This window comes from Orcinus orca, chromosome 3, assembly GCF_937001465.1.
Source record: "Orcinus orca chromosome 3, mOrcOrc1.1, whole genome shotgun sequence".
NCBI lineage: Eukaryota > Metazoa > Chordata > Mammalia > Artiodactyla > Delphinidae > Orcinus > Orcinus orca.
Window position 1 is genome coordinate 14,362,372 of NC_064561.1, and position 22,472 is coordinate 14,384,843.

At 39.0% G+C, this 22,472-nt stretch overlaps 1 pseudogene; it reads right to left on the reverse strand.

The window, feature by feature from the left end:
* Positions 1 to 1,942: 1,942 nt before the first annotated feature.
* LOC125963831 (olfactory receptor 2AJ1-like) lies at positions 1,943 to 21,325 on the reverse strand (annotated as a pseudogene).
* Positions 21,326 to 22,472: the final 1,147 nt, after the last annotated feature.

The following is a 22,472-nucleotide window of genomic DNA, read 5'->3' on the forward strand; positions in this document are numbered from 1 at the left end:
ACAGCAGGAGAGGCCACAACAGTGAGAGGCCCGCGTACCGCAAAAAAAAAAAAAAAAAAAATGCTTGAAAAAATATTATTGAATATGCTTAAAACACTGATGTACACATATATAGCAACGTAGGGGACACTTCATTTTTCCATAATACAGATTTTTATTATAACATTCCCCCCAAAACGTTGTGTTCTTCCCCCCAAGTTTCTTCTGGGGATACTTCTAATTATCTAGAATATTTTTTACTCATTCTTTATAGTAGCTGTGCAGTTTCCCATGATATGGATATACTACAATTTATTCAGTCATTATCACATTTGTTGTTGCCAATATTTGAGAAAATAATTCCACAAAAAACATGAAAGCACATATTTTAAGTTTTGATACTTTTATTTCATTTATTTTCGAAAGTTCCTAAAAGGAACACAATTTAATTTTAATAAATTGGATTCGAAAAAAGCCATAACAGTGCACATTTATACCAGCGAAGCACATAAATGCCCTTTTCTGCACATCATATCCACCAATAGATTTTAGAGTGCTTTTGACTTCTGATGAGCTGTAGGTTGTTAAATAATATATATCACAATTTAATTCTTTTCTTTGTGGGGCATAACTGGTTATTGTTGACACTGGATTTTGCAATTTATTTCAATCACCAAGTGTCATTATGATTCATATGGCCTGCTATCAAGGACAATTTCCTTAGTCACAGAAAACTAAAGAAAATCTTTTCTACATCAAGAGAATCTTGACTTGGACCTTATTATTGAGACTCACAATTCCAACAAAACTTTATCCTCTTTTGTCACGTGAAATGTGACATTGCCCCAGATGGCCCTTTCACAATGTCAGAGAAGAGCCTTACCTGGATGCCTTTCACAGCCCTTGTTCTCAGTAGCAGCTGGTCAGCCTTTTTGCTTGTATTCTGTGTTCTAAGCAATAGAGGCATCATCCACTCTGGACTTAGGTAGCAATCTGGGTTTGCATGTGTTTCCACATGCAGCCATGGATCTCCTCCTGGGAGTCCAATACAACACCTCTCTAATATTCATATAACCAACTGTGAAATGTTGTCTATCTCTATTGGTTACTTCAGCCTTATTCATAGTTCAATCTGTTTCATTGTTTGGTGAACCTTATAATTATTTTACATAGACTACCAAACTCAAAATCACTCCAATTTTTTTTATCTCTGTGCATCAAATTTCACCTATTTATGCATTCATTATAGATAAATGACAGTGACTCCTAAGAGCTTAAAAGTATCCCATAAGGAAAAAGACAGCTATGAATATGCACTGATTCCAGAGAATCTGGGGAATATTTGGTATGGGCAGAGGGTACTTCTCTAAATAGGTGACAGGTAGGTGTAGCTTTTTGAGACCCTTATTTCCACTTTCTATCTTGAGTTACCAGTGCACTTATTGGATGAAGGATCTGAAGCTAGACCAAAAAAAGCTTCTATCCAAGACAGGCAGGGAGAATAGAGCCAAAATATTGAGTTTTCTAGGGCATTTAAGAGAAAAAAATGTTGTTTTTATTGTCCATGATAAAACCAATTCTTTTTTTACATTGTCAGTCACATATGTCTTTCACAGGAACTTGGTACTTCTAACAATGGAAGTTAACAAGACCTGAAGCACCAATAATACCAAATAAAGCTGAGCCTCAAGGACACTAAAAAATGTCTAAATATTTCAGATATAAAAAGAGAAGATTGGAACTTTGTGTTTATGAACTGGTTTGATGAATAGCAATTGAATTGATCCATTTTGAAAATACATTATTAGAAATTGATTGGGAAAAAGCTCCTTACAAACTATTTATGATTGAATTAATATTGTCAATCGAATTCAACCATGTGGTTTGCCTATAGGGCTACAGCAAAGTACCTCATGCTGGAAAATGCGAATGTGATGCTCCTGGAGTCTTTGTTCTTGACCCTCTAGATAACTGTTTTCCACCTTGATATGTATGTGTTCCACTTAGAGACTGGATGTTTCCTCAGGACCTTCTGGAAAGCTCCTACCACATCTTTGTTTCTCAAGCTGTAGATGAGTGGATTGAGCATGGGTGTGAGGACAGTGCAAAATACAGACACAGCCTGCTCCTGATCAGGGGTATGGGAGGAACCAGGTGTCATGTACATATAAACATATGGTCCTAGATAAAAGCTTACCACGGTTAAGTTGGGAGAAGAAGGGGGCCAAGGCTTTGTTCCTGTCTTGAGGGGGATTTCATATGCAGGACAGTGAGGAAGATGAAGGTGTATGAAGCCATAATAAATCCAAAAGGGATGATAATAAATGTGATGCCCATCACAAAGACCACCACTTCATAGGTGGAAGTGTCTTTGCATGAGATCTTCATGATTGCTGGTATCTCACAGAAGAAATGGTGGATTTCTCTGGAGCCACAGATAGGCAGATTCATAGTATAGAATGTGTGGGCTGTAGAAGCTAAAATGCCCCCAGTCCAAGACACTAGGACCATTTGCACAGACCCCTTGGTTTATAATGACTGCATATCTCAAGGGGTTACAAACAGCTACATATCAATCACAGGCCATGAGGGTCAAGAGGATATATTCAGCACCCCAAGAGTAAAAAATTAAAACAGCTGGGTTCCACAGCTAACACGAGTGATGTCCCTCCTTCCAGAGAAAAAGTTTACCATCATCTTTGCAACAGGACCACTGATGAGGGCCAGGTCTATGAGAGAATGGTGGCTGAGCAGAAAGTACATTGGAGTGTGGAGCCTCAAGTCCATGCATATCAGGAGGAGCAGGATGAAGTTCCCAATTACTGCAGCAAGGTAGATCAGGATGATAAGGTAGATAAGAATACTGACATACTGGGCTTCCCTGATGGTGCAGTGGTTAAGAATCCACCTGCCAGTGCAGGGACACAGGTTTGAGCCCTGGTCCGGGAGGATCCCACATGCCACGGGGCAACTAAGACCGTGTGCCACAACTACTGAGCCTGCGCTCTAGAGCCCGTGAACCACAGCTACTGAAGCCCACGCACGCAGACCCCGTGGTCAGCAACAAAGAGAAGCCACCACAATGAGAAGCCCGCGCAGTGCAACAAGGAGTGGCCCCCGCTCACCGCAACTAGAGAAAGCCCGCGCATAGCAACGAAGAGCCAATGCAGCCAAAAATAAATAAATAATAATTAAAAAAAAAAAAAAGAATACTGACATACTTCATATTGGGGAAGAGTCCTGAGAGAATAAAACCTGTTGTTAATGTCTCATTTCCTTCCTCAATGGCTGTGACTGATCTGGTTGAACCAAAAGAAGAAGGAAAGGGGAACAGAAGTCAAATTAAATGCTTTAAAGCCTTTTACAATATTTTTATTGGTCAAGTATTGCTGTAATAATGTGAGATAAAAAATGACTCCACAAATTTCAATGGCTTATGACAATAAACATGTATTTTCTTGCTGCCACGTCTGTAAGTCAGGTGGAGCATGTTGCTTTAGGCTGCCAATCAAGTACAGATATACTCCACCAATAAGCCTCTTTCTGGGGCTTGCTCTTCTTAAGGAAGATGGCAGAAACCAAAAATGGGCAAGAAGAACGACATGATTCCCCCCAATGCTTGAACTTAGAACTGACTCTATTACTTTCTACCACATTCCCCTGACTAGAGCAAGTCGCACGTAGAAGCCCAACATCATTGTGGTGGGGAAATAAACTCCACCCACAGTGAACCACAAAAGGATGAGGCATGTGGGCTTCCCTGGTGGCGCAGTGGTTGAGAGTCCGCCTGCCAATGCAGGGGACGCGGGTTCGTGCCCCGGTCCGCGAAGATCCCACATGCCGCGGAGCGGCTGGGCCCGTGAGCCATGGCCGCTGAGCCTGCGCATCCGGAGCCTGTGCTCCGCAGCGGGAGAGGCCACAGCAGTGGGAGGCCCGCGTACTGCAAAAAAAAAAAAAAAAGAATGAGGCATGAAGAGAGAAATGGAAACAATTAACATGATCTATTATATTTCTCAGAGTTCCTACCTCCACCATCCTCAATTTCATGATTTTGATGCTGGTTTTCAGATGTTTCATAATTTAATTTTTAGTCTTCTGTTTAATGTGTTCTGTTAAGCCTCAGTAATAAAGATCTATGGGTTTCCTATGATCACAAACTATTTTCACCATGGAGAATGCCTTGAGGTCATAGGCAGCCATTTCTTGTAGCCATGGCTAGATATGCAACAGGTAAACACACAAACTTTTCTTCTTAGCAGTCCTCTACCTATGGATCTGGTTACATAAATCCATGGAAGAAACCACAGATAAATGTGAAATAGAGTGCAGCAAAATGAATCTGTTGTCCTTGTACTTGAATCTAGGAGGTCATTTTCTAGAACAACACACGTCAGCCAAGGAATGAACCGATATAGTCAGTGGTGTGTTTTCCTTTAGATTTATTCATAGAAACTTATATAAACATCAGGATAAATTCAGATATAATAACTAAATCAGATTTCATAAGCTCTAAATGAGAAATAAGATTGTGCCTGCATTCAAGAGGAAACATACCCCTCCCTAAAAGTTTGTGGAAATAGAAATGCAGAATTTTCTACTCTAAGCAGCTTGAAACAGCCTAGAAGCAACTAAGCGTGAAATGTAATTTTTATGACCATGTCACTAGTTACGCAGACTGTATTTAGACGTTAAGAAAACGTCAATCTACAACAAATCTGTAGGTTAGGAAAATGCAGTTAAGGGGTGGGGTAAGGGACAAATTTCAAAAGGAAAACTCTGATTGGTACATGAAAAGTTCATTAAGATTCCCCACTTTCCCAACCAACACTGCCAAGTGGTACCACCTGGTGGTAACAGTGGTGATGTGTAAATTCCCACTGAAAAATGAAGATGACACTGAGGATTTACTCTTAATGCTGCTTCATTGATGTTTACTAGGTTTACTTACTTCTGGGACCCAATAATTATGTTTTCCCATGAGCTGACTACTAAATTTCCAGATAGAGGTTATGGAAAGCTCTTAAGAACAGTGGGACAAGGAGGTGAAAGTTGAAGAACCAGATCCAAAAGGTGATTTAATTTAGTAAAAATGTTCTTAACATTCATCCTATATCCTTAAAGTTGCACCAGGTTAATTGAACTAAATATTCCCCCTTGGCTTTTCAAGTTGCTACAAAGGACTCTATTAAGGGCAAATATTACCCCGAAGAGAGGCAAAACAGTTGATATAATTATTGGAAGACAGGCCAATCTCTTCATCATTTTACCTACACTTGTTTACCTATACATACTGGATTTTCCTCAAAAAAACATGCTTCCCCAAAGTAGTGATGTTCCTGGTTGCTTCCTGAAGAAGGCTTGGTGTTAGGAGACTGGAGCATTTTGTTTTCCACCTGCAAGTGGTATTTCTGAGATCATATAGACAATTACATATACACATGACAACAGCAAGTGTCCCAGAGGATCTTTGAGGCAAATAGGAAACCACAGAGGAAGTGAGTCCCTAGATACCCATTAAGTGATATGTTTTTCTCTATTGCATTGGGTTTTCCTTAAAACAAGACTCTGGGGTGGGGAGGATTACCCTGTTTATCCGGGATTTTATTCTCCTGTGTTGCTTAAATATGTCCCACATTTTGACTTCTCATGAAGCCTCATTTATTTGGGATGGATTTTCTGACTCATCAACAAGAAATTATGTTCTGGTAAGCCATTATTGAATTTACCTGAAGATGGTACATTTTACTTTCTCCAGTAGCAGTCACATACAGAAGGGATTTTTCTCTCTCACAGATTCAAAACACGTTGTCGCTGAGGACAAGCATAGCTCTTCATCATCATGAAAACTGGCCATCTTGGCTTTTAAATAATTTCTTTCCTAATGGTTTTCCACAAGTAATATATAAATATATTATCAGTGATAAAGCTTTTTAAAAATACACAGTTACAAGAAGTAACTAGTGAAATCTACTTATCCTCCTATCTCTTCCCATACCCTCCCTGGAGGTAGTTATTGATAACAAATTGTTGTGCTTCTTTCCAACCATATATGAGGTTTCTCTCTGTTTCATTTCTAGCTTTTTAAAATAAATTTTTATTTTGAAATGATTTTAGATTTACAGAAAAGATGCAAGAATAATACAGAGAATTCCCATATACCAGCTTCAGTTAATGTTAATGTGTTTGTTAAAACTAAGAAATTAACATTGGTATATTACTATTAACTAAACTCCAGACCTCATTTGGATTTCACCAATTTTTCCACTAATGTTATCTTTTTCCCTTCCGGGATTCAATCCACGATACCATGTTTCATTTAGTCATCATGCTTCCTCATCACCTCCTATCTGTGACATTTTCTGTCTTTCCATTTTTAAAGACTTTGAAAATTTAAAGAGTATTGGTCAGATATTATGTACAATATCCCTCAATTTGAGTTTCTCAGATGTTTTGCTATGACTACATTAGAGTTATGTATTTAGGGAAGATTATCACATAGATAATATTATGTCTTATCAGGGGATACATGACGTCAACATGAGTTATCGGTGGCTTGTTAACATTCATCACTTAGTTAAGGTAGTGTTAGCCAGCACGTTTCCATTTTAAAGCTACTATTTTCCCCCTTCTGTACTCTATTTTTGGAAGTGAACCTTTTAAATCCAGTTCACACTTCAGGGGATAAGGGCTTCAGCTCCACTTTCAGGGAGTGAGTATCCACATATTTATTATTTGGAATCCTGTAAGGAAGTTTTATCCCTTCTTCCCCATTTGTTTATTAAACCATTTATTTTTATCAGTATGCTCTCACGTATACGTATATTCAACTTTGTGTTATAATCCAACACCATGTTATTTATTATTCACTGTGTAAATACCTAGAAGGAGAATTGTTGGTTTTTAGCAAGTCTGTATTTAACTTGATAAACATTTGCGAAAATGCCTTTGAAAGTGCTGTACCATTTTGTATTCCCACTCTGGCCAGCAGTTGGTATTGTCAGTTATTTTAATTTTAGCTATTCTAACAGATATGTAGGGCTGTGCTAGGTGATTTAAATGTCATTTGTATTACTCACATTATTAACAGGTTTGATCATCTTTTAATTGATTTGGGGTAAAGTGTCAGGTCAAATCTCTTATATATATATTCTAATTATTGATAATTCAGAGTTTAATATTTTGTTTAATTTTTAAATTTTGATTTATTTATTTATTTGGCTGTGCTGTAGAGCTTGCAGGATCTTTTTTCTTTTTTCCTTAACTTTTATTTTGTTTTTTAACATCTATATTGGAGTATAATTTCTTTACAATGCTGTGTTAGTTTCTACTTTATAACAAAGTGAATCAGTTATATGTATAACCAGTTATATGTATAGCCAAATACATATACATATATCCCCATATCTCTTCCCTCTTGTGTCTCCCTTCCTCCCATCCTCCCTATCCCACACCGCTAGGTGGTCACAAAGCACCAAGCTGATCTCCCTGTGCTATGTGGCTGCTTCCCACTAGCTATCTGTTTTACGTTTGGTAGTGTATACATGTCCATGCCACTCTCTCACTTCATCCCAGCTTACCCTTCCCCCTCCCCGTATCCTCAAGTCCATTCTCTAGTAGGTCTGTGTCTTTATTCCCGTCTTGCCCCTAGGTTCTTCATGACCATTATTATTATTATTATTTTTTAGATTCCATATATATATGTTAGCATACAGTATTTGTTCTTCTCTTTCTGATTAACTTCACTCTGTATGACAGACTCTAGGTCCATCCACCTCACTACAAATAACTCAATTTTGTTTCTTTTTATGGCTGAGTAGTATTTCATTATATATATGTGCCACATCTTCTTTATCCATTCATCTGCTGATGGACAATTAGGTTGCTTCCATGTCCTGGCTATTGTAAATAGAGCTGCAATGAACATTTTGATACATGACTCTTTTTGAATTATGGTTTTCTCAGGGTATATGCCCAGTAGTGGGATTGCTGGGTCGTATGGTAGTTCTAGTTTTAGTTTTTGAAGGAACTTCCATAGTGTTCTCCATAGTGCCTGTATCAATTTACATTCCCACCAACAGTGCAAGAGGGTTCCCTTTTCTCCACACCCTCTCCAGCATTTATTGTTTGTAGATCTTTTGATGATGGATATTCTGAATGGTGTGAGATGATATCTCATTGCAGTTTTGATTTGCATTTCTCTAATGATTAATGATGCTGAGCATTGTTCTATGTGCTTATTGGCAATCTGTATATCTTCTTTGGAGAAATGTCTATTTGGGTCTTCTGCCCATTTTTGGATGGTGGTGTTTGTTTTTTTGATATTGAGCTGCATGAGCTGCTTATAAATTTTGGAGATTAACCCTTTGTCAGTTGCTTCATTTGCAAATATTTTCTCCCATTCTGAGGGTTGTCTTTTCATCTTGTTTATGGTTTCCTTTGCTGTGCAAAAGCTATTAAGTTTCATTAGCTCCCATTTGCTTATTTATTTTTTTATTTCCATTTCTCTAGGAGGTGGGTCAAAAAGGATCTTGCTGTGATGTATGTCATAGAGTGTTCTGCCTATGTTTTCCTCTAAGAGTTTGATAGTTTCTGGCCTTACATTTAGTTCTTTAATCCATTTTGAGTTTATTTTTGTGTATGGTGTGAGGGAGTGTTCTAATTTCATTCTTTTACATGTAGCTGTGCCGTTGTCCCAGCACCATTTATTGAAGAGGTTGTCTTTTCTCCATTGTATATTTTTGCCTCCTTTATCAAAGATAAGGTGACCCATATGTGCATGGGTTTATCTCTGGGCTTTCTATCCTGTTCCATTGATCTATGTTTCTGGTTTTTGTTGTTGTTGTTGTTATTGTTTTTTTGTGTGTTTTTTTTGCAGTATGCGGGCCTCTCACTGCTGTGGCCTCTCCCGTTGTGGAGCACAGGCTCTGGATGCGCAGGCTCAGCGGCCATGGCTCACGGGCCCAGCTGCTCCGCGGCATGTGGGATCTTCCCGGACCAGGGCTCGAACCCATGTCCCCTGCATCGGCAGGCGGACTCTCAACCACTGCGCCTCCAGGGAAGCCCTATATTTCTGTTTTTTGCCAGTACCATGCTGTCTTGATTACTGAAGCTTTGTAGTATAGTCTGAAGCCAGGGAGCCTGATTGCTCCAGCTTTATTTTTCTTTCTCAAGATTGCTTTTGCTATTTGGGGTCTTTTGTGTTTCCATGCAAATTGTGAAATTTTTTGTTCAGTTCTGTGAAAAATGCTAGTGGTAATTTGATAGGGATTGCATTGAATCTGTAGATTGCTTTGGGTAGTAGAGTCATTTTCACAATGTTGATTCTTCCAATCCAAGAACATGGTATATCTCTCCATCTATTTGTATCATCTTTAAGTTCTTTCATCGGTGTCTTTAATTGTCTGCATAGAGGTCGTTGTCTCCTTAGGTAGGTTTATTCCTAGATATTTTATTCTTTTTATTGCAACGGTAAATGGGAGTGTTTTCTTAATTTCTCTTTCAGATTTTTCATCATTAGTGTATAGCAATGCAAGAGATTTCTGTACATTAATTTTGTATCCTGCAACTTTACCAAATTCATTGATGAGCTCTAGTAATTTTCTGGTAGCATCTTTAGGATTCTCTATGTATAGTATCATGTCATCTGCAAACAGTGACAGCTTTATTTCTTCTTTTCTGATTTGGATTCCTTTTATTTCTTTTTCTTCTCTGATTGTTGTGGCTAAAACTTCCAAAACTATGTTGAATAATAGTGTGAGAGTGGGCAACCTTGTCTTGTTCCTGATCTTAGTGGAAATGGTTTCAGTTTTTCACCACTGAGGATGATGTTGGCTGTGGGTTTGTCATATATGGTCTTTATTATGTTGAGGTAAGTTCCCTCTTTGCCTACTTTCTGGAGGGTTTTTATCATAAATGGGTGTTGAATTTTGTCAAAAGCTTTCTCTGCATCTATTGAGGTGATCATATGGTTTTTCTCCTTCAATTTGTTAATATGGTGTATCACATTGATTGATTTGTGTATATTGAAGAATCCTTGCATTCCTGGGGTAAATCCCACTTGATCATGGTATATGATCCTTTTAATGTCCTGTTGGATTCTGTTTGCTAGTATTTTGTTGAGGATTTTTGCATCTATGTTCATCAGTGATATTGGCCTGTAGTTTTCTTTCTTTGTGACATCTTTGTCTGGTTTTGGTATCAGGGTGATGGTGGCCTCATAGAATGAGTTTGGGAGTGTTCCTCCCTCTGCTATATTTTGGAAGAGTTTGAGAAGGATAGGTGTTAGCTCTTTTCTAAATGTTTGATACAGTTCGCCTGTGAAGCCATCTGGTCCTGGGCTTTTGTTTGTTGGATGGTTTTTAAACACAGTTTCAACTTCAGTGCTTGTGATTGATCTGTTCATATTTTCTATTTCTTCCTGGTTCATTCTCAGAATGTTGTGCATTTCTAAGAATTTGTCCATTCCTCCAGGTTGTCCGTTTTATTTGCATATAGTTGCTTGTAGTAATCTCTCATGAGCCTTTGTATTTTTGCAGTGTCAGTTGTTACTTCTCCTTTTTCATTTCTAATTCTATTGATTTGAGTCTTCTCCTTTTTTTTCTTGATGAATCTGGCTAATGGTTTATCAATTTTGTCTACCTTCTCAAAGAACCAGCTTTTAGTTTTATTAATCTTTACTATTGTTTCCTTCATTTCTTTTTCATTTATTTCTGATCTGATCTTTATGATTTCTTTTCTTCTGCTAACTTTGGGGATATTTTGTTCTTCTTTCTCTAATTGCTTTAGGTGTAAGGTTAGGTTGTTTATTTGAGATGTTTCTTGTTTCTTAAGGTAGGATTTTCCTGTTATAAGCTTCCCTCTTAGAACTGCTTCTGCTGCATCCCATAGGTTTTGGGTCACCATGTTTTCATTGTCATTTGTTTCAAGGTATTTTTTTGATTTTCTCTTTGATTTCTTCAGTGATCTCTTGGTTATTTAGTAGTGTATTGTTTAGCCTCCATGATTTTGTGGGGTTTTTTTTACAGATTTTTTCCTGTAATTGATATCTAGTCTCATAGCATTGTGGTCAGAAAAGATACTTGAGGGCTTCCCTGCTGGTGCAGTGGTTGAGAGTCCGCCTGCCGATGCAGGGGACACGGGTTCGTGCCCCAGTCCGGGAAGATCCAACATACCATGGAGCGGCTGGGCCCGTGAGCCGTGGGCGCTGAGCCTGCGTATCTGGAGCCTGTGCTCTGCAACTGGAGAGGCCACAACAGTGAGAGGCCCACGTACCACAAAAGAAAAAAAAATAAAGAAAAGATACTTGATACGATTTCAATTTTCTTAAATTTACCAAGGCTTGATTTGTGACCCAAGATATGATCTATCCTTGAGCACTTGAGAAGAAAGTGTATTCTGTTGCTTTTGGATGGAATGTCCTATAAGTATCAATTAAGTCCCTCTTGTTTAATGTATCATTTAGAGCTTGCGTTTCCTTATTTATTTTCATTTTAGTTGATCTGTCCATTGGTGAAAGTGGGGTGTTAAAGTCCCCTCCTATGATTGTGTTACTGTCGATTTCCCCTTTTATGGCTGTTAGCATTTGCCTTATGTATTGAGGTGCTCCTACGTTGGGTGCATAAATATTTACAATTGTTACAGCTTCTTCTTGGATTGATCCCTTGATCGTTATGTAGTGTCCTTCTTTGTCTCTTATAATAGTCTTTTTTTTTTTTTTTTTAGGTAACTCACAGATCTAAATTTCTTTGGGGTTGTTTACTGAAAAATTATTCTGCTCCTTTGGTGATGTCATGTTTGCTTGGTTTTTCATGTTCCTAATGCCTTTGCATTGATATCTGTGCATCTGAGTGAGCAGTCACCTCTTCCACTCTTTATGGACTGACTTCAGTTTGGAAAGACCTTCAGTTGAAGGTGGCTGTGAGGGTACCTGTGAGGTGGGGTGTATCATCTCTGGTTCCAGGGAAGGTGCAGTGTTATGGTCTTCTTGAATCTCCATCAGCTGAGGTCAACTTTGGGAAAGACTCTAGGGTTCCATGGTGACCAAGACTAAGGGAATACTGCAGGTGTGTGTGGTGACAGTGGAGGCTAAATCTATTGAGGTTGTCAGTGCAAAAAGCTGCTGGAGTCCTCTTGTTCTCCTTTTTGCCCATTGGGAAAGTTCTAGCTGAGTGAATTCCTCTTAGTGCCAGGTCTGGGACACAGGTACTCAGAGCATCAGCAGATTCATGTCCTGGACTCAAGGTTTTGCAGAACTATAGTGACACCTGGGGCGTGCGGCACAGGAGCACTTGCTGTGGCAGTGGTGGTGGTGTGTGAAATGTAGACCTGTGAAAGTCACTATGCAATGAGAGTCTGAGTTACTGGAGCTTGTAGTAGTGACTCGGTCCTTGGGGGGAAGCAGGACGAAGCAGCATGGGACCAGGGATTAAAAGGCATAGCAAAGGCCTGGACCCAGCTGTGGGGTGCAATGGAAGCATGCCCTGGGGATGGCAGGTCAGAGTCCTGAATCAGGCCCCAGGGTGTAAGACACAGAGCAACAACATCATAGCTCAGTGATGGTGGCTTAAAGACCCAACTCAGGACCCTGGGGGCAGGGCATAGAGAAGCAATAGTGTGGCTTCTGTGATAGTGGGTTGAAGTTGTAACTTAGAACGCTGGGGGCAGTGTGCAGCACAATGGCAAGGCATTTTGGCATCCAAGTCACTAAGAGAGAGGTGCATCAGGAACTTGGATCCCTGGAGCCATATCCAGCCCCAGAGAAGAGACAGGGCAGAGGCAGTGTCATGATAAACAGGGTTTCCACACAAGAAGGACATTCTCAGGAGGTACATGCAGTACCCCTGGAAACAAAGAGTTAACGATGTTAGGGCACCTCAAAAAGGCATGTATTAGTCAATCAGGTTAACAAGGCTCCCAGTGTGGTCTCCTGTCCTAGGGAGTTCTACCCTGGGGTGGCCAGTGCAGCCTGAATAAATTAGTTTAGTCCTTAGTTTCTCAGGGCTTGATCAAGGCAGTTAGATTCAAATGATATTGTTTGTCTATGACATCAGTTTGTCCTTCTCATGAGTGTGGGTGATATCCAGAGATGTTTTGGGTAGAAAGTGCAGGAGCTCAAGCCTTCCTGTGCTGTCTCATAGTCAATGATGTCTGGTATGTCTTAGTAATTAAAACTTTACCTTTTCTAAGGCATTGTTTATTTTTATTCAGATCTTTTATCCAAAAAGGTTGTATGCAAGGAAAAAAATTTTTATTTAACCTAACCAGAAACACACATTGTGTTTAAGAATTGGTTAGCATAAAATCTTGAATTTTTAAAAGATTTTTAAATGAATTTACATAATCTCCCACCCATTGATGATTAATAGCCATCTTAACTTTTCATCTTTTCAAGCCTTTGGAAAAGAGGTTGATGGTGGTGGAAGGCCTTTTCAGGGTACCCCATGGAGACAGAAGTATCAATGAATATAAGAGAAGAATTGTACAGTTAAAGGAAATGAAGATAAATTTGCTTACCTTACAATGCCCTGTTCAGCAAAATTATTTTTATAAAGAGGATACTGGTACATGACACGTTTGGACAATGGTAACCAATATTATCAGGGAATATCACACACTGTAGGAAAACTGAATTTCTAAAATGTTCGCCTATCTAACAAAGTTGCTTCTTAGTTCTGTTAAAATGAGCACTCTTATATGCAACACGTTTCTCTGTTGCCCAAACAGAAGAAGGTAAAGATGTATGTGACTTGTTTTGACCAATCAACGACCTCACTGTTTTCTCAACAGTGACCAGATCAATAGTGTGCTCCTGACCAGAATAGGGCAGACCTTGATGACCACATGAGTCTTTTTGCTAACATTATTTGGATGGATTCTTTGCTGATGGCATTCCCTGACTACCTGTAGGGTGAGTGTCTTAGGTGTGTGACACATAACGTTGCCCTAAAAAGTCAGTTCAGCTAAGCTGGTTTCTATTATAACTGTAAAAAAAACATCTCAAAGCACAAGCTTGGCTGATATAGTTCTTTAGAAGATAAGTTCTTTGAAAACATTACATCTGTGACTTTAGTGTTACTGGTTAGAAGAGTGGCAAGAGACAGACTGTTTCAGGAGGATACTAGACAAGGTAATGCCTGGATTCAATCAGCCTTAGAGCTGGGGCCCTGGACTAATACCCAGAACTATCTAAAAAGCACAAGTCACCAGTTCCACTCAGAAACAGCCCTAGTGTAGAAGTGATGTCACCGAGATGATAAAGTAAGAAACCCCAACCTCTATCTCTCCACAAAGGTCAGCAATTAGACAGCTATCCATAAACAAAGCAGCTCTGGGAGAGCCCAGGACTCCACTTAAGAAAGTTCAGCAACACAGTGAAACAAAAGAAACCCTGGGAATAACTGTATAAAAATAGAAAGAAGAAGTTTTATTTTGCCTGCATCATCCCAACCCCAGACCGGCACTGCTCATTGCCAAGAGAAAACTCCCCATCTGGAAAGAGTTTCTTTCACTGACAAGGGAAGAGTGGAGGAAGCAACCAGCTTCCCAAGCCGGCACCACATTAGGTGTCACTTAGGTTACCTCCCACCCACACAGTGACAAAGTCGAGATGTATAAGGATGGCCAGAAACAAGAATGAATATCAGGGGATACCAATAACAGCCATGCAACAAGAGTAACCACAATTCCTAGGGACCTGCTCTGCAGAGAAACCCATCAACTTTTGCCACTGAAGAAACCAATGGCCAGCGGAGCTGCTGTGGCCTACCTTCAGATTTAACTGGATTTTACCCCACAAATACCAGTCACTGAGTCTCTTCCCACTTCCTCTCCCACACCCGCACCCAACAGCTGCTGGTAGGCCTAGATCTGGCTCTGTCTCCTGTCACTGGCCTGCACCACTGGGCTCACCTGCATCTAGCATCTTCAGCTGTATATCTGCATGATCAGGTTCAGCTTCAGTCACTGACACCCACTGCCATGCACACATGGCAAGAACTTGCAGTCACAGGAATGCACGCTGATAGCGAGGGCCCCCACAGCTGCCAGTGTGCCCACAGTTGGACCAGGCCCTTGTTATTGGCCACTGCCCACAACTATGTGTACATTAGAAGTCGGTCACTGCTACTCACAGGCACTTAGAGCTGGCATCCACAAATGAGTATGTGCACACCACTATTCTGACAACCACTGCTTACCCTGGTCCTAGCCACTAGACTGGGAGCAAAGTTGAGGATCACAAACACCCTTGCAGCCACTGCAGACCCCTGGCAGTGCTCGCCAAGGACCACAGAGTTGTTGATGCTGTGGATCACAGCAGCCTGACCCAACAAAATATTACACACATCCCAGACTCAGAGCCACAACACACCAAACTACACTTGGTGATGTGCACCACTAAACTTAGGGTCACCGGATGCTCCAGCATGTTCCAACATGCAGGTAAAGGTTTTTCATCACAGAAATCAGTCCATAAAGTCAGAGGTGACTGCTTTGTCAAATACATAGGTAACTATACAAGGTGACAAGAAGTTTAAAAATCAGAGAAAATGACACCATGAAAGGAACACAGTAAACTTACAATAACTGACCCAAAGAAATGGAGATACCTAAATAGCCCAACAAAGTGATAAAAACAATTTTTCTAAAGGTGTTCAGAAAGCTACAAGAAAACACAGATGCACAAGTTAACAAAGTGAGGAAAACAATACAAAAGCAAACTGAGAAGCTCAATAATGAGATAGAAAACATTAAAAAGCACTGAAAAGAAATTTTGGAGCTGAAGAATACAATGACTGGCTTGGAGAATTTAATAGAGTGATTCAACATCAGACAGGACAAAGCAGAAGGAAGGATAAGTCAGCTGATGCTTTTGAAATTATCCAGTCAGAGAAGCAAAAAGAAAAATGAAAACAAATGAAAAAAAGTCTATAGGACTTATGGGACACCATTAGTACAGCTAATCTAGGTATCCATGGAATCCCAGAAGGAGCAGAGAGGGAGATTAATAATTAAAAGAAATAATGGTAGAAAACTTCGTAAACCTAGGGAGAGATTTGAACATCAAAGTTTGTAAACTAATAAGTGACCCCCAAAATACAATCCCAAACAATATTCTCAGGTGACTTCAGCATCATGTTGGTGTGTGTCCTTCCTCTTTTCTCTCCCCTTTGATTAACAACTAAATGAAGATCCGTAACCAAACATAAATGCCTTTACACATTACACCAGGGCACCTGGAAGATTTCTATCCCCCTGTGCAACCTAAAGTGGGAGGATAGGACCTTGGTGCGAGCTGCAGAACCAAGGGAGTTGGTGAGCCTGCCCCACTCCCTGCAATCAGAATAAAAGGGAAGCTAGAGAGTGACAAATTGGGTGAATACCTACAGGCAGTAGAGAATTCGTGGAGGTCCAGCCTGCCTGAGAGGAGAATCTGGCATGCCATCAGAGCAGAATAGAGAGAAGTTTGGAGGCAGAGGAGAGGGTGGACACTTGCCAAGTGTCACCCAGGGTGACACTGTAAGGGGCTGAGCCTTTAGCAGCAGCTTCTCCAGCAGAGGTGGTGGGAAGCAGCAGCCTCTCCTACAGAGCAAGAAAGCAAAATTGGTGAGCAGTTGTGTGAGTTGCAGGTAGAAGGACCTATTTTTCTCCAGCAGCTCCCATATTTCTGAGGAAAAAATTCCGTGGCTGAGGGGAGTGAGAGAAAAAGAAGGAAAGCAGATAAAAATAGCAAAGGATATTGAAGGAACACATTTCCTTCAGATGCGTTTCCTCCTGTCTGCTTTGGGACTTCAACAGGAGGTCTGCCCATGCACTTCTAGATGTGCCCCACTCAACGATCCCCCCACCAGTCCATGTGCACCCACAAAGCTTCAGGTTCTAAGCCCACACCTCCCCACACTCTGCTGCTGGCTCTGTGTGTGCGCTCAAGGGCATCCACAAGAGCCAGCTCTGGAAAAAGGAAAAACAAACTTGTACATATAGCACCACCACCTGGAATAGAAAAGAAAAGTTTCTAATAGCCAATCTGTTGAATTGTAAGAACAAAAGAAGACATTAAAAAATCTTAAGGAGTTGTCTACTACTTCACTTGTGAAAGCAGAAGGCCATACCTTCAAAAAGAATTTTAAAAATCAAGGAAGCATGGTATCACAAAAGGAAAATGATCATTCTCCAGCAACCAAACTCAAGGCATGAAATATTTTGATCTAACTGGTAAAGAATTCAAAATAGCCATTATGAAGAAATTCAGTGAGCTACAAGAAAACTCAGAAAGACATTTTAGTAAACTCAGGAATAAAATTAATAAAATTAATGAAGGAGAGTTTTACTAAAGGTATTGAAACTATTAAGAAGAAAAGTAAAAAGAACCAACAGAAATTCTGAAGCTGAAGAATTCAGTGATGAGATAAAGATTGAAATAGAGAATATTGCTAACAGGGCAGACCAGATCAAACAAAGAATAAGTGAGTTGGAGGATAGGAATATAGAGATAATTCAATTATAAGAGGAGAGAAAACTCAGATTTTTAAAAAGTAAAGAAATTTTGTGACAGCTATTGGATTTAATCAGAAGAGCAAATATAAGAATAATTGGTGTACCAGAAGAGAAGTAGAAAGAGACAGAAAGTTTATTTAAAGAAATAATAGGGCTTCCCTGGTGGTGCAGTGGTTGAGAGTCCACCTGCCAATGCAGGGGACACGGGTTCGTGCCCCGGTATGGGAAGATCTCACATGCCGCGGAGCGGCTGGGCCCGTGAGCCATGGCCGCTGAGCCTGCGCATCCGGAGCCTGTGCTCCACAACGGGAGAGGCCACAGCAGTGAGAGGCCCACGTACCGCCAAAAAAAATAAAAAATAAATAAAGAAATAATAGCTGAGAACTTCCCAAACATGGGGAAGGACTTGGATATCCAAACCCATGAAGCTAATAGAACACCTTATTATCTCAATGCAAAAAGACCTTCTCCAAGACATATTATAATAAAACTGTCAAAAATCAATGATTAAGAAAGGATCTTTACCCAGAAATTCTAGTTCTGGGTATTTATCCAAACAAAACAAGAACTCTAGCTCAAAAAGATATATGCACCCCCATGTTCAATGCAGCATCATTTACAATAGTCAAGCCATGAAAACCTAAATTTCCATTTGACAGATGAATGGTTAAGGAAAATGTGATACACAGACATATAGACATAAATATAGATATTATTCAGCCATTTAAAAAGATGAAATCTTGTCATTTGTGGCAACATGGATAGACCTCAAGGACATTATGCTAAGTGAAATAAGTCAAACAGAGACAGACAAAACCATATGATTTCTCTTATATGTGGAGTCTTAAAAAATAAAAACTCATAGATACAGAAAACAGATAGGTAATTGCCATAAGCCAGAGTAGGGGAGTAGGATGGGGGAGGGAATTGATGAAAGGGATGAAAAGGTTAAAAAAAGGAAAAAGAATCTTAAAGGCAGTGAAAGAAGAAAAGAAAGTAACTGAAAAAGGAATTCCCATTAGGCTATCAGTGGATTTCTCAGCAGAAATCCTACAAGCCAGGAGAGAGTGAAATGACATATTCAGAGTGTTAAAAGATAAAAATTTCCTGTCAAGAATATTTTATCCAGCAAAGTTATCCTTCAGATATGAAAAGGAAATGAAGGCTTCCCATATAAACAAAAGTTGAGGGAGTTCACCACCACTAGATCTGCCTTGAAAGAAATGTTAAAAGGAGTTCTTTAAGCTGAAGTGAAAAGACATCAATCAGCAACATAAAGACATATGAGAGTACACAACACTCTGGTAATGGTGAAAATAGACAGTTATAATTAGAAAACTATAACTCTCTATTAGAATGGCATGTCAACCACCTACTTATCATATAAATGTTAAAGGATAAGATCATTATAAATAACTATGAATACTATAATTTGTTAATGAATACACAGTATAAAAAGAGGTAAATTTTTACATCAAAAATATATAAGGGGAGGGCTTCCCTGGTGGTGCAGTGGTTGAGAGTCCGCCTGCCGATGCAGGGGACACGGGTTCGTGCCCCGGTCTGGGAAGATCCCACATGCCACGGAGCAGCTGGGCCCGTGAGCCATGGCCGCTGAGCCTGCGCGTCCGGAGCCTGTGCTCCACAACTGGAGAGACCACACAGTGAGAGGCCCGCATACTGCAAAAACAAACAAACAAACAAAACAAAACAAACAAACAAACAAATATATATAAGGGGAGCAGTAAAAGGGTGGAACCTTTATTAGATAAACAAATATATGTTGCTATCAGCACAAAATGGGCAGTTTTATGTATGAGATGTTTTATGTAAGCCTTATGGTAACCACAAAGCAAAATTCTACAGTAGATCCACTAGACATAAAAAAGAGGAGATAGAGTGTACCACCATAGAAAACCACCAATTTACAAAGGTAGGCAGAAACACAGGGGGAAAAAAACCCCACTGGAGATACAAAACAAAGGAGAATACAAACAATAAGATGGCAGTGGTAGGTCCTTACATATCAATAATTACTCTAAATAAAAATGGATTTAATTCAATCCAAAGGCATAGAGTGGCTGGATGGATAAGAAAAACAAGACCCAAGTATGTGTTGCCTACAGGAGACCTATTTCAGTTGGGGAAATGGGTTGATAATATTTCCCAAAAAAGGGATGGAAGATAATATTCCAAAAAAGTGGCAACCAAAAATGGTGACAAGAGACAAAGAAGGTCATTATATAATGATAAATGGGTCAATACATCAAAAAGATACAAGAGTTATGAATATATACACACCCTATCTGAAGGGAGAAATGGACAACAATACAGTAATAGCAGGGGGCTTCAATACCCCACTATCAACAATGGATAGATCATGAGACAGAAAATCAACAAAGAAACATTGGAATTGAACACTCCTTTAGACCAAGTAGGATCAACAGACATATATAGAATATTCCATCCAACATCAACAGAATATACATTCTTATCAAGTCCACATGGAATGTTCTCCAGGATAGATTGTATGATAGGACATAAAACAAGACTCAGCAAATTTAAGAAAATTGAAATCATACCAACAATCTTTTCTGACCACAATAGTATGAAGCTAGACATCAAAAACAGGAGGAAAGATGGAAAAATCTACAAATATATGGAAATTAAACAACACAATATTGACCAACATATGAGTCAAAGAAGAATTCAAATGGAAAAAATTTTAAGTATCTTGGAAAAACACAAAGAAGCACAATATACCAAAATATATGGGATGCAGCAAAAGCAATTCTAAGAGGAAAGTTCATAGTGATAAAGATCTTCCTTAAGAAAAAAGAGAGATCTCAAATAACCTAACTTTACACTTCAAGGAACTAGAAAAACAAGAAAAAGTAAGACCAAAGTTAGCTGAAGGAAAGAGATAACAAAGATCAAAGCAGAAATAAATGAAAAGAGGGGAGAAAGCAATAGAAAATATCAATCTAATTATGAGTTGGTTTGTTTTGAAAAGAAAGTATCAGAACTTTAGCTAGACTTATCAAGAAGAAAAAAAGAGAGAGACAGAGAGAGAGAAGACTCAAATTAAATCAGAAATGAGAGAGGAGACATTCCAACTGATACCAAAGAAATCCAAAATCACAAGAAACTACTATAAACAAGTATACACCAACAACAGGACAACCTAGAAGAAATGGATAAATTCCTAGAATCATACAACCTACCAAGACGTAAGCATGATTTTTAAAGTTGGGTATTCATAAACAGACAGAGCATAGTTAATAGGAACACCAATGTTTAGAGAAAAAATGAATTTAGTCAAAACATAGGAAAGCAAGCTACCTAAAAAAATATCATGAGTTTCAGTACAATTTACAAAATCTCTAATGGAAGCCAAGAGAAAAGAAAATATTATCTTAAAACTGTAAGAAATTTTAAACATAAAACTATATATAGCAAACCTCTTTAACTGTGTATTCATATTTATAATTTTACTTATTAAAACTTATTTATAACCCCCCAAACAATATTCACAGTATTTCCATAATGATTCAGAAATATGCATAGAAAATCAAAAACCTTGAGCCATCTGATATGCACATTCCCCACAAAAGTCAACAAAGCAATGCTCCGTCTTCTTGTTTCAGCTTTTATACAGTAAACAAGGTCATTTCTGTGAAATATTTAGAGCCACAATTTTGCATTTTGGTGATTTTCCTGTTTAAGATCACTCCCAAGTGTAGTGCTGATGTGCTGTCTAGTGTGACTAAGCATGGAAGTCTGTAATGTGCCTTACCAAAAACATTATATGTTACACTCACCTTGAGGCATGAGTTACAGTGCTGTTGGCCATGAGTTCAATGTTAATTAATAATAAATATTAAATAATAAAATAAATACAAAAAATAAACATATTAAAGACAATAAATTGTCTTTAAACAGAAATACACATAAAACAAGGTTATGTATTAATCAATTGATAAAAACGTTGTGACCCCAGGGCCACTCTAACCTAACCTTGCATTTCTTCTAGGAACAATGAATCAGTATCTGCTAATTCAGTGTTTTAACTAACATTGTAGAACATAACTCCCACAAATAATGAGAATCAACTATACTTTTTGACTTTAAGAAATCAAGAAAAGGGACTTCCCTGGAGGTCCAGTGTTTAAGACTCTGCACTTCCACTTCAGGGGGCATGGGATCAACCCCTGGTCAGGGAAATAAGATCCTGCATGCTGCAGTTCCCCATGCTGTGTGACACGGCCAAAAAACAAAAACAAACAAACAAACAAAAAACAAGAAGGGCTTCCCTGGTGGCACAGTGGTTGAGAGTTCGCCTGCCGATGCAGGGGACACCGGTTTGTGCCCCGGTCTGGGAAGATCCCACATGCCGCAGTGCGGCTGGGCCCGTGAGCCATGGCCGCCGAGCCTGCGCATCTGGAGCCTGTGCTCCGCAACGGGAGAGGCCACAACAGTGAGAAGCCTGCGTACCGCTAAAAAAAAAAAAAAAAAACAAGAAAAGTTAGACACTTTAGATCAAGAGGGAGTATTTACCTATAATCAATGTTTAATAAAATACTTTCCAATAATTTAATTGAAGAAAAAGACAAAGGTTCCAGAAGTCGAGTCTGAGATGCAAAAATGAATGGAAAGCAAAAAATTAAAATCCTATAGATATAATCGGTGTGTACAATTGACTCAATTGTATTTGCCAACCGCATTACAAAGGTTAATATAACAAATATAACAGAGAATTTGTAATAACTCTCAATGAATTTATTCAGAAAAATAACCTGTAAAATTATTTGGGGACTGTCAAATTATATTAGTTGTAAATTTCCATTAATTTTTTTAAACTTTATTACTTCTTCCCCCAAAGAGTTTGTACAATCTTTTTTTTTGAATTTTATTTTATTTATTTTTTTATACAGCAGGTTCTTATTAGTCATCAATTTTATGTACATCAGTGTATACATGTCAATCCCAATTGCCCAATT